Below are 13,335 nucleotides of genomic sequence, written 5' to 3' on the forward strand. Positions count from 1 at the left end.
GTTGTTGTCGTCTGAGAAGCTGTGGGACTCGCGGCTGTTTGGGAGGCCACACTTGTGGTCGTCTGAGAAGCTGTGGTTCTCGCAGCTGTCACAGAGGCCGCACTTGTTGTGGTTGTCTGAGAAGCTGTAGGACTCGCGGTCGTCACAGAGGCTGCACTTGTAGTGGTCTGAGAAGCTGTGGGACTCGCGGCTGTCACAGTTGTTGTCGTCTGAGAAGCTGTGGGACTCGCGGCTGTTTGGGAGGCCGCACTTGTTGTGGTTGTCTGAGAAGCTGTAGGACTCGCGGTCGTCACAGAGGCTGCACTTGTAGTGGTCTGAGAAGCTGTAGGACTCGCGGTCGTCACAGAGGCTGCACTTGTAGTGGTCTGAGAAGCTGTGGGACTCGCGGCTGTCACAGTTGTTGTCGTCTGAGAAGCTGTGGTTCTTGCAGCTGTCACAGAGGCCGCACTTGTTGTGGTTGTCTGAGAAGCTGTAGGACTCGTGGTCGTCACAGAGGCTGCACTTGTAGTGGTCTGAGAAGCTATGGGACTCACAGCTCTTTGAGAGTCAGCACTTGTGGTCGTCTGAGAAGTTGTAGGACTCGCGGCTGTTTGGGAGGCCGCACTTGTTGTGGTTGTCTGAGAAGCTGTAGGACTCACGGTCGTCACAGAGGCTGCACTTCTAGTGGTTTGAGAAGCTGTAGAACTCGCGGTCGTCACAGAGGCTGCACTTGTAGTGGTCTGAGAAGCTGTGGGACTCACGGCTGTCACAGTTGTTGTCGTCTGAGAAGCTGTGGGACTCGCGGCTGTTTGGGAGGCCACACTTGTGGTCGTCTGAGAAGCTGTGGTTCTCGCAGCTGTCACAGAGGCCGCACTTGTTGTGGTTGTCTGAGAAGCTGTAGGACTCGCGGTCGTCACAGAGGCTGCACTTGTAGTGGTCTGAGAAGCTGTGGGACTCGCGGCTGTCACAGTTGTTGTCGTCTCAGAAGCTGTGGTTCTCGCAGCTGTCACAGAGGCCGCACTTGTTGTGGTTGTCTGAGAAGCTGTAGGACTCGCGGTCGTCACAGAGGCTGCACTTGTAGTGGTCTGAGAAGCTGTAGGACTCGCGGTCGTCACAGAGGCTGCACTTGTAGTGGTCTGAGAAGCTGTGGGACTCGCGGCTGTCACAGTTGTTGTCGTCTGAGAAGCTGTGGGACTCGCGGCTGTTTGGGAGGCCACACTTGTGGTCGTCTGAGAAGCTGTGGTTCTCGCAGCTGTCACAGAGGCCGCACTTGTTGTGGTTGTCTGAGAAGCTGTAGGACTCGCGGTCGTCACAGAGGTTGCACTTGTAGTGGTCTGAGAAGCTGTGGGACTCGCGGCTGTCACAGTTGTTGTCGTCTGAGAAGCTGTGGGACTCGCGGCTGTTTGGGAGGCCACACTTGTGGTCGTCTGAGAAGCTGTGGTTCTCGCAGCTGTCACAGAGGCCGCACTTGTTGTGGTTGTCTGAGAAGCTGTAGGACTCGCGGTCGTCACAGAGGCTGCACTTGTAGTGGTCTGAGAAGCTGTGGGACTCACGGCTGTCACAGTTGTTGTCGTCTGAGAAGCTGTGGGACTCGCGGCTGTTTGGGAGGCCACACTTGTGGTCGTCTGAGAAGCTGTGGTTCTCGCAGCTGTCACAGAGGCTGCACTTGTTGTGGTTGTCTGAGAAGCTGTAGGACTCACGGTCGTCACAGAGGCTGCACTTGTAGTGGTCTGAGAAGCTGTGGGACTCGCGGCTGTCACAGTTGTTGTCGTCTCAGAAGCTGTGGTTCTCGCAGCTGTCAAAGAGGCCGCACTTGTTGTGGTTGTCTGAGAAGCTGTAGGACTCGCGGTCGTCACAGAGGCTGCACTTGTAGTGGTCTGAGAAGCTGTAGGACTCGCGGTCGTCACAGAGGCTGCACTTGTAGTGGTCTGAGAAGCTGTGGGACTCGCGGCTGTCACAGTTGTTGTCGTCTGAGAAGCTGTGGGACTCGCGGCTGTTTGGGAGGCCACACTTGTGGTCGTCTGAGAAGCTGTGGTTCTCGCAGCTGTCACAGAGGCCGCACTTGTTGTGGTTGTCTGAGAAGCTGTAGGACTCGCGGTCGTCACAGAGGCTGCACTTGTAGTGGTCTGAGAAGCTGTGGGACTCACGGCTGTCACAGTTGTTGTCGTCTGAGAAGCTGTGGGACTCGCGGCTGTTTGGGAGGCCACACTTGTGGTCGTCCTAGAAGCTGTGGTTCTCGCAGCTGTCACAGAGGCCGCACTTGTTGTGATTGTCTGAGAAGCTGTAGGACTCGCGGTCGTCACAGAGGCTGCACTTGTAGTGGTCTGAGAAGCTGTGGGACTCGCAGCTGTCACAGTTGTTGTCGTCTCAGAAGCTGTGGTTCTCGCAGCTGTCACAGAGGCCGCACTTGTTGTGGTTGTCTGAGAAGCTGTAGGACTCGCGGTCGTCACAGAGGCTGCACTTGTAGTGGTCTGAGAAGCTGTGGGACTCACGGCTGTCACAGTTGTTGTCGTCTGAGAAGCTGTGGGACTCGCGGCTGTTTGGGAGGCCACACTTGTGGTCGTCTGAGAAGCTGTGGTTCTCGCAGCTGTCACAGAGGCTGCACTTGTTGTGGTTGTCTGAGAAGCTGTAGGACTCACGGTCGTCACAGAGGCTGCACTTGTAGTGGTCTGAGAAGCTGTGGGACTCGCGGCTGTCACAGTTGTTGTCGTCTCAGAAGCTGTGGTTCTCGCAGCTGTCAAAGAGGCCGCACTTGTTGTGGTTGTCTGAGAAGCTGTAGGACTCGCGGTCGTCACAGAGGCTGCACTTGTAGTGGTCTGAGAAGCTGTAGGACTCGCGGTCGTCACAGAGGCTGCACTTGTAGTGGTCTGAGAAGCTGTGGGACTCGCGGCTGTCACAGTTGTTGTCGTCTGAGAAGCTGTGGGACTTGCGGCTGTTTGGGAGGCCACACTTGTGGTCGTCTGAGAAGCTGTGGTTCTCGCAGCTGTCACAGAGGCTGCACTTGTTGTGGTTGTCTGAGAAGCTGTAGGACTCACGGTCGTCACAGAGGCTGCACTTGTAGTGGTCTGAGAAGCTGTGGGACTCGCGGCTGTCACAGTTGTTGTCGTCTGAGAAGCTGTGGGACTCGCGGCTGTTTGGGAGGCCGCACTTGTTGTGGTTGTCTGAGAAGCTGTAGGACTCGCGGTCGTCACAGAGGCTGCACTTGTAGTGGTCTGAGAAGCTGTAGGACTTGCGGTCGTCACAGAGGCTGCACTTGTAGTGATCTGAGAAGCTGTGGGACTCGCGGCTGTCACAGTTGTGGTTGTCTGAGAAGCTGTAGGACTCGCGGTCGTCACAGAGGCTGCACTTGTAGTGGTCTGAGAAGCTATGGGACTCACAGCTCTTTGAGAGTCAGCACTTGTGGTCGTCTGAGAAGTTGTAGGACTCGCGGCTGTTTGGGAGGCCGCACTTGTTGTGGTTGTCTGAGAAGCTGTAGGACTCGCGGTCGTCACAGAGGCTGCACTTGTAGTGGTCTGAGAAGCTGTAGAACTCGCGGTCGTCACAGAGGCTGCACTTGTAGTGGTCTGAGAAGCTGTGGGACTCACGGCTGTCACAGTTGTTGTCGTCTGAGAAGCTGTGGGACTCGCGGCTGTTTGGGAGGCCACACTTGTGGTCGTCTGAGAAGCTGTGGTTCTCGCAGCTGTCACAGAGGCCGCACTTGTTGTGGTTGTCTGAGAAGCTGTAGGACTCGCGGTCGTCACAGAGGCTGCACTTGTAGTGGTCTGAGAAGCTGTGGGACTCGCGGCTGTCACAGTTGTTGTCGTCTCAGAAGCTGTGGTTCTCGCAGCTGTCACAGAGGCCGCACTTGTTGTGGTTGTCTGAGAAGCTGTAGGACTCGCGGTCGTCACAGAGGCTGCACTTGTAGTGGTCTGAGAAGCTGTGGGACTCACGGCTGTCACAGTTGTTGTCGTCTGAGAAGCTGTGGGACTCGCGGCTGTTTGGGAGGCCACACTTGTGGTCGTCTGAGAAGCTGTGGTTCTCGCAGCTGTCACAGAGGCTGCACTTGTTGTGGTTGTCTGAGAAGCTGTAGGACTCACGGTCGTCACAGAGGCTGCACTTGTAGTGGTCTGAGAAGCTGTGGGACTCGCGGCTGTCACAGTTGTTGTCGTCTCAGAAGCTGTGGTTCTCGCAGCTGTCAAAGAGGCCGCACTTGTTGTGGTTGTCTGAGAAGCTGTAGGACTCGCGGTCGTCACATAGGCTGCACTTGTAGTGGTCTGAGAAGCTGTGGGACTCACGGCTGTCACAGTTGTTGTCGTCTGAGAAGCTGTGGGACTCGCGGCTGTTTGGGAGGCCACACTTGTGGTCGTCTGAGAAGCTGTGGTTCTCGCAGCTGTCACAGAGGCTGCACTTGTTGTGGTTGTCTGAGAAGCTGTAGGACTCACGGTCGTCACAGAGGCTGCACTTGTAGTGGTCTGAGAAGCTGTGGGACTCGCGGCTGTCACAGTTGTTGTCGTCTCAGAAGCTGTGGTTCTCGCAGCTGTCACAGAGGCCGCACTTGTTGTGGTTGTCTGAGAAGCTGTAGGACTCGCGGTCGTCACAGAGGCTGCACTTGTAGTGGTCTGAGAAGCTGTGGGACTCACGGCTGTCACAGTTGTTGTCGTCTGAGAAGCTGTGGGACTCGCGGCTGTTTGGGAGGCCACACTTGTGGTCGTCTGAGAAGCTGTGGTTCTCGCAGCTGTCACAGAGGCTGCACTTGTTGTGGTTGTCTGAGAAGCTGTAGGACTCGCGGTCGTCACAGAGGCTGCACTTGTAGTGGTCTGAGAAGCTGTAGAACTCGCGGTCGTCACAGAGGCTGCACTTGTAGTGGTCTGAGAAGCTGTGGGACTCACGGCTGTCACAGTTGTTGTCGTCTGAGAAGCTGTGGGACTCGCGGCTGTTTGGGAGGCCACACTTGTGGTCGTCTGAGAAGCTGTGGTTCTCGCAGCTGTCACAGAGGCCGCACTTGTTGTGGTTGTCTGAGAAGCTGTAGGACTCGCGGTCGTCACAGAGGCTGCACTTGTAGTGGTCTGAGAAGCTGTGGGACTCGCGGCTGTCACAGTTGTTGTCGTCTCAGAAGCTGTGGTTCTCGCAGCTGTCACAGAGGCCGCACTTGTTGTGGTTGTCTGAGAAGCTGTAGGACTCGCGGTCGTCACAGAGGCTGCACTTGTAGTGGTCTGAGAAGCTGTGGGACTCACGGCTGTCACAGTTGTTGTCGTCTGAGAAGCTGTGGGACTCGCGGCTGTTTGGGAGGCCACACTTGTGGTCGTCTGAGAAGCTGTGGTTCTCGCAGCTGTCACAGAGGCTGCACTTGTTGTGGTTGTCTGAGAAGCTGTAGGACTCACGGTCGTCACAGAGGCTGCACTTGTAGTGGTCTGAGAAGCTGTGGGACTCGCGGCTGTCACAGTTGTTGTCGTCTCAGAAGCTGTGGTTCTCGCAGCTGTCAAAGAGGCCGCACTTGTTGTGGTTGTCTGAGAAGCTGTAGGACTCGCGGTCGTCACATAGGCTGCACTTGTAGTGGTCTGAGAAGCTGTGGGACTCACGGCTGTCACAGTTGTTGTCGTCTGAGAAGCTGTGGGACTCGCGGCTGTTTGGGAGGCCACACTTGTGGTCGTCTGAGAAGCTGTGGTTCTCGCAGCTGTCACAGAGGCTGCACTTGTTGTGGTTGTCTGAGAAGCTGTAGGACTCACGGTCGTCACAGAGGCTGCACTTGTAGTGGTCTGAGAAGCTGTGGGACTCGCGGCTGTCACAGTTGTTGTCGTCTCAGAAGCTGTGGTTCTCGCAGCTGTCACAGAGGCCGCACTTGTTGTGGTTGTCTGAGAAGCTGTAGGACTCGCGGTCGTCACAGAGGCTGCACTTGTAGTGGTCTGAGAAGCTGTGGGACTCACGGCTGTCACAGTTGTTGTCGTCTGAGAAGCTGTGGGACTCGCGGCTGTTTGGGAGGCCACACTTGTGGTCGTCTGAGAAGCTGTGGTTCTCGCAGCTGTCACAGAGGCTGCACTTGTTGTGGTTGTCTGAGAAGCTGTAGGACTCACGGTCGTCACAGAGGCTGCACTTGTAGTGGTCTGAGAAGCTGTGGGACTCGCGGCTGTCACAGTTGTTGTCGTCTGAGAAGCTGTGGGACTCGCGGCTGTTTGGGAGGCCGCACTTGTTGTGGTTGTCTGAGAAGCTGTAGGACTCGCGGTCGTCACAGAGGCTGCACTTGTAGTGGTCTGAGAAGCTGTAGGACTCGCGGTCGTCACAGAGGCTGCACTTGTAGTGGTCTGAGAAGCTGTGGGACTCGCGGCTGTCACAGTTGTTGTCGTCTGAGAAGCTGTGGGACTCGCGGCTGTTTGGGAGGCCGCACTTGTTGTGGTTGTCTGAGAAGCTGTAGGACTCGCGGTCGTCACAGAGGCTGCACTTGTAGTGGTCTGAGAAGCTGTAGGACTCGCGGTCGTCACAGAGGCTGCACTTGTAGTGGTCTGAGAAGCTGTGGGACTCGCGGCTGTCACAGTTGTTGTCGTCTGAGAAGCTGTGGTTCTTGCAGCTGTCACAGAGGCCGCACTTGTTGTGGTTGTCTGAGAAGCTGTAGGACTCGCGGTCGTCACAGAGGCTGCACTTGTAGTGGTCTGAGAAGCTATGGGACTCACAGCTCTTTGAGAGTCAGCACTTGTGGTCGTCTGAGAAGTTGTAGGACTCGCGGCTGTTTGGGAGGCCGCACTTGTTGTGGTTGTCTGAGAAATTGTAGGACTCGCGGTCGTCACAGAGGCTGCACTTGTAGTGGTCTGAGAAGCTGTAGAACTCGCGGTCGTCACAGAGGCTGCACTTGTAGTGGTCTGAGAAGCTGTGGGACTCACGGCTGTCACAGTTGTTGTCGTCTGAGAAGCTGTGGGACTCGCGGCTGTTTGGGAGGCCACACTTGTGGTCGTCTGAGAAGCTGTGGTTCTCGCAGCTGTCACAGAGGCCGCACTTGTTGTGGTTGTCTGAGAAGCTGTAGGACTCGCGGTCGTCACAGAGGCTGCACTTGTAGTGGTTTGAGAAGCTGTGGGACTCGCGGCTGTCACAGTTGTTGTCGTCTCAGAAGCTGTGGTTCTCGCAGCTGTCACAGAGGCCGCACTTGTTGTGGTTGTCTGAGAAGCTGTAGGACTCGCGGTCGTCACAGAGGCTGCACTTGTAGTGGTCTGAGAAGCTGTGGGACTCACGGCTGTCACAGTTGTTGTCGTCTGAGAAGCTGTGGGACTCGCGGCTGTTTGGGAGGCCACACTTGTGGTCGTCTGAGAAGCTGTGGTTCTCGCAGCTGTCACAGAGGCTGCACTTGTTGTGGTTGTCTGAGAAGCTGTAGGACTCACGGTCGTCACAGAGGCTGCACTTGTAGTGGTCTGAGAAGCTGTGGGACTCGCGGCTGTCACAGTTGTTGTCGTCTCAGAAGCTGTGGTTCTCGCAGCTGTCACAGAGGCCGCACTTGTGGTGGTTGTCTGAGAAGCTGCACTCACGGTCGTCACAGAGGCTGCACTTGTAGTGGTCTGAGAAGCTGTGGGACTCGCGGCTGTTTGGGAGGCCGCACTTGTTGTGGTTGTCTGAGAAGCTGTAGGACTCACGGTCGTCACAGAGGCTGCACTTGTAGTGGTCTGAGAAGCTGTGGGACTCGCGGCTGTCACAGTTGTTGTCGTCTGAGAAGCTGTGGGACTCGTGGCTGTTTGGGAGGCCGCACTTGTTGTGGTTGTCTGAGAAGCTGTAGGACTCGCGGTCGTCACAGAGGCTGCACTTGTAGTGGTCTGAGAAGCTGTAGGACTCGCGGTCGTCACAGAGGCTGCACTTGTAGTGGTCTGAGAAGCTGTGGGACTCACGGCTGTCACAGTTGTGACAGCTGTGGGACTCGCGGCTGTTTGGGAGGCCACACTTGTGGTCGTCTGAGAAGCTGTGGTTCTCGCAGCTGTCACAGAGGCTGCACTTGTTGTGGTTGTCTGAGAAGCTGTAGGACTCAGGGTCGTCACAGAGGCTGCACTTGTAGTGGTCTGAGAAGCTGTGGGACTCGCGGCTGTCACAGTTGTTGTCGTCTCAGAAGCTGTGGTTCTCGCAGCTGTCACAGAGGCCGCACTTGTTGTGGTTGTCTGAGAAGCTGTGGGACTCGCGGCTGTTTGGGAGGCCACACTTGTGGTCGTCTGAGAAGCTGTGGTTCTCGCAGCTGTCACAGAGGCTGCACTTGTTGTGGTTGTCTGAGAAGCTGTAGGACTCACGGTCGTCACAGAGGCTGCACTTGTAGTGGTCTGAGAAGCTGTGGGACTCGCGGCTGTCACAGTTGTTGTCGTCTCAGAAGCTGTGGTTCTCGCACCTGTCACAGAGGCCGCACTTGTTGTGGTTGTCTGAGAAGCTGAAGGACTCGCGGTCGTCACAGAGGCTGCACTTGTAGTGGTCTGAGAAGCTATGGGACTCACAGCTCTTTGAGAGTCAGCACTTGTGGTCGTCTGAGAAGTTGTAGGACTCGCGGCTGTTTGGGAGGCCGCACTTGTTGTGGTTGTCTGAGAAGCTGTAGGACTCACGGTCGTCACAGAGGCTGCACTTCTAGTGGTCTGAGAAGCTGTAGAACTCGCGGTCGTCACAGAGGCTGCACTTGTAGTGGTCTGAGAAGCTGTGGGACTCACGGCTGTCACAGTTGTTGTCGTCTGAGAAGCTGTGGGACTCGCGGCTGTTTGGGAGGCCACACTTGTGGTCGTCTGAGAAGCTGTGGTTCTCGCAGCTGTCACAGAGGCCGCACTTGTTGTGGTTGTCTGAGAAGCTGTAGGACTCGCGGTCGTCACAGAGGCTGCACTTGTAGTGGTCTGAGAAGCTGTGGGACTCGCGGCTGTCACAGTTGTTGTCGTCTGAGAAGCTGTGGGACTCGCGGCTGTTTGGGAGGCCGCACTTGTTGTGGTTGTCTGAGAAGCTGTAGGACTCGCGGTCGTCACAGAGGCTGCACTTGTAGTGGTCTGAGAAGCTGTAGGACTCGCGGTCGTCACAGAGGCTGCACTTGTAGTGGTCTGAGAAGCTGTGGGACTCGCGGCTGTCACAGTTGTTGTCGTCTGAGAAGCTGTGGTTCTTGCAGCTGTCACAGAGGCCGCACTTGTTGTGGTTGTCTGAGAAGCTGTAGGACTCGCGGTCGTCACAGAGGCTGCACTTGTAGTGGTCTGAGAAGCTATGGGACTCACAGCTCTTTGAGAGTCAGCACTTGTGGTCGTCTGAGAAGTTGTAGGACTCGCGGCTGTTTGGGAGGCCGCACTTGTTGTGGTTGTCTGAGAAGCTGTAGGACTCACGGTCGTCACAGAGGCTGCACTTCTAGTGGTTTGAGAAGCTGTAGAACTCGCGGTCGTCACAGAGGCTGCACTTGTAGTGGTCTGAGAAGCTGTGGGACTCACGGCTGTCACAGTTGTTGTCGTCTGAGAAGCTGTGGGACTCGCGGCTGTTTGGGAGGCCACACTTGTGGTCGTCTGAGAAGCTGTGGTTCTCGCAGCTGTCACAGAGGCCGCACTTGTTGTGGTTGTCTGAGAAGCTGTAGGACTCGCGGTCGTCACAGAGGCTGCACTTGTAGTGGTCTGAGAAGCTGTGGGACTCGCGGCTGTCACAGTTGTTGTCGTCTCAGAAGCTGTGGTTCTCGCAGCTGTCACAGAGGCCGCACTTGTTGTGGTTGTCTGAGAAGCTGTAGGACTCGCGGTCGTCACAGAGGCTGCACTTGTAGTGGTCTGAGAAGCTGTAGGACTCGCGGTCGTCACAGAGGCTGCACTTGTAGTGGTCTGAGAAGCTGTGGGACTCGCGGCTGTCACAGTTGTTGTCGTCTGAGAAGCTGTGGGACTCGCGGCTGTTTGGGAGGCCACACTTGTGGTCGTCTGAGAAGCTGTGGTTCTCGCAGCTGTCACAGAGGCCGCACTTGTTGTGGTTGTCTGAGAAGCTGTAGGACTCGCGGTCGTCACAGAGGTTGCACTTGTAGTGGTCTGAGAAGCTGTGGGACTCGCGGCTGTCACAGTTGTTGTCGTCTGAGAAGCTGTGGGACTCGCGGCTGTTTGGGAGGCCACACTTGTGGTCGTCTGAGAAGCTGTGGTTCTCGCAGCTGTCACAGAGGCCGCACTTGTTGTGGTTGTCTGAGAAGCTGTAGGACTCGCGGTCGTCACAGAGGCTGCACTTGTAGTGGTCTGAGAAGCTGTGGGACTCACGGCTGTCACAGTTGTTGTCGTCTGAGAAGCTGTGGGACTCGCGGCTGTTTGGGAGGCCACACTTGTGGTTGTCTGAGAAGCTGTAGGACTCACGGTCGTCACAGAGGCTGCACTTGTAGTGGTCTGAGAAGCTGTAGGACTCGCGGTCGTCACAGAGGCTGCACTTGTAGTGGTCTGAGAAGCTGTGGGACTCGCGGCTGTCACAGTTGTTGTCGTCTCAGAAGCTGTGGTTCTCGCAGCTGTCACAGAGGCCGCACTTGTTGTGGTTGTCTGAGAAGCTGTAGGACTCGCGGTCGTCACAGAGGCTGCACTTGTAGTGGTCTGAGAAGCTATGGGACTCACAGCTCTTTGAGAGTCAGCACTTGTGGTCGTCTGAGAAGTTGTAGGACTCGCGGCTGTTTGGGAGGCCGCACTTGTTGTGGTTGTCTGAGAAGCTGTAGGACTCACGGTCGTCACAGAGGCTGCACTTCTAGTGGTCTGAGAAGCTGTAGAACTCGCGGTCGTCACAAAGGCTGCACTTGTAGTGGTCTGAGAAGCTGTGGGACTCGCGGCTGTCACAGTTGTTGTCGTCTGAGAAGCTGTGGTTCTTGCAGCTGTCACAGAGGCCGCACTTGTTGTGGTTGTCTGAGAAGCTGTAGGACTCGCGGTCGTCACAGAGGCTGCACTTGTAGTGGTCTGAGAAGCTATGGGACTCACAGCTCTTTGAGAGTCAGCACTTGTGGTCGTCTGAGAAGTTGTAGGACTCGCGGCTGTTTGGGAGTCCGCACTTGTTGTGGTTGTCTGAGAAGCTGTAGGACTCACGGTCGTCACAGAGGCTGCACTTCTAGTGGTCTGAGAAGCTGTAGAACTCGCGGTCGTCACAGAGGCTGCACTTGTAGTGGTCTGAGAAGCTGTGGGACTCACGGCTGTCACAGTTGTTGTCGTCTGAGAAGCTGTGGGACTCGCGGCTGTTTGGGAGGCCACACTTGTGGTCGTCTGAGAAGCTGTGGTTCTCGCAGCTGTCACAGAGGCCGCACTTGTTGTGGTTGTCTGAGAAGCTGTAGGACTCGCGGTCGTCACAGAGGCTGCACTTGTAGTGGTCTGAGAAGCTGTGGGACTCGCGGCTGTCACAGTTGTTGTCGTCTCAGAAGCTGTGGTTCTCGCAGCTGTCACAGAGGCCGCACTTGTTGTGGTTGTCTGAGAAGCTGTAGGACTCGCGGTCGTCACAGAGGCTGCACTTGTAGTGGTCTGAGAAGCTGTAGGACTCGCGGTCGTCACAGAGGCTGCACTTGTAGTGGTCTGAGAAGCTGTGGGACTCGCGGCTGTCACAGTTGTTGTCGTCTGAGAAGCTGTGGGACTCGCGGCTGTTTGGGAGGCCACACTTGTGGTCGTCTGAGAAGCTGTGGTTCTCGCAGCTGTCACAGAGGCCGCACTTGTTGTGGTTGTCTGAGAAGCTGTAGGACTCGCGGTCGTCACAGAGGTTGCACTTGTAGTGGTCTGAGAAGCTGTGGGACTCGCGGCTGTCACAGTTGTTGTCGTCTGAGAAGCTGTGGGACTCGCGGCTGTTTGGGAGGCCACACTTGTGGTCGTCTGAGAAGCTGTGGTTCTCGCAGCTGTCACAGAGGCCGCACTTGTTGTGGTTGTCTGAGAAGCTGTAGGACTCGCGGTCGTCACAGAGGCTGCACTTGTAGTGGTCTGAGAAGCTGTGGGACTCACGGCTGTCACAGTTGTTGTCGTCTGAGAAGCTGTGGGACTCGCGGCTGTTTGGGAGGCCACACTTGTGGTCGTCTGAGAAGCTGTGGTTCTCGCAGCTGTCACAGAGGCTGCACTTGTTGTGGTTGTCTGAGAAGCTGTAGGACTCACGGTCGTCACAGAGGCTGCACTTGTAGTGGTCTGAGAAGCTGTGGGACTCGCGGCTGTCACAGTTGTTGTCGTCTCAGAAGCTGTGGTTCTCGCAGCTGTCAAAGAGGCCGCACTTGTTGTGGTTGTCTGAGAAGCTGTAGGACTCGCGGTCGTCACAGAGGCTGCACTTGTAGTGGTCTGAGAAGCTGTAGGACTCGCGGTCGTCACAGAGGCTGCACTTGTAGTGGTCTGAGAAGCTGTGGGACTCGCGGCTGTCACAGTTGTTGTCGTCTGAGAAGCTGTGGGACTCGCGGCTGTTTGGGAGGCCACACTTGTGGTCGTCTGAGAAGCTGTGGTTCTCGCAGCTGTCACAGAGGCCGCACTTGTTGTGGTTGTCTGAGAAGCTGTAGGACTCGCGGTCGTCACAGAGGCTGCACTTGTAGTGGTCTGAGAAGCTGTGGGACTCACGGCTGTCACAGTTGTTGTCGTCTGAGAAGCTGTGGGACTCGCGGCTGTTTGGGAGGCCACACTTGTGGTCGTCCTAGAAGCTGTGGTTCTCGCAGCTGTCACAGAGGCCGCACTTGTTGTGATTGTCTGAGAAGCTGTAGGACTCGCGGTCGTCACAGAGGCTGCACTTGTAGTGGTCTGAGAAGCTGTGGGACTCGCAGCTGTCACAGTTGTTGTCGTCTCAGAAGCTGTGGTTCTCGCAGCTGTCACAGAGGCCGCACTTGTTGTGGTTGTCTGAGAAGCTGTAGGACTCGCGGTCGTCACAGAGGCTGCACTTGTAGTGGTCTGAGAAGCTGTGGGACTCACGGCTGTCACAGTTGTTGTCGTCTGAGAAGCTGTGGGACTCGCGGCTGTTTGGGAGGCCACACTTGTGGTCGTCTGAGAAGCTGTGGTTCTCGCAGCTGTCACAGAGGCTGCACTTGTTGTGGTTGTCTGAGAAGCTGTAGGACTCACGGTCGTCACAGAGGCTGCACTTGTAGTGGTCTGAGAAGCTGTGGGACTCGCGGCTGTCACAGTTGTTGTCGTCTCAGAAGCTGTGGTTCTCGCAGCTGTCAAAGAGGCCGCACTTGTTGTGGTTGTCTGAGAAGCTGTAGGACTCGCGGTCGTCACAGAGGCTGCACTTGTAGTGGTCTGAGAAGCTGTAGGACTCGCGGTCGTCACAGAGGCTGCACTTGTAGTGGTCTGAGAAGCTGTGGGACTCGCGGCTGTCACAGTTGTTGTCGTCTGAGAAGCTGTGGGACTTGCGGCTGTTTGGGAGGCCACACTTGTGGTCGTCTGAGAAGCTGTGGTTCTCGCAGCTGTCACAGAGGCTGCACTTGTTGTGGTTGTCTGAGAAGCTGTAGGACTCACG

This window comes from Electrona antarctica, assembly GCF_951216825.1.
Source record: "Electrona antarctica genome assembly, chromosome: 15".
NCBI classification, from domain to species: domain Eukaryota; kingdom Metazoa; phylum Chordata; class Actinopteri; order Myctophiformes; family Myctophidae; genus Electrona; species Electrona antarctica.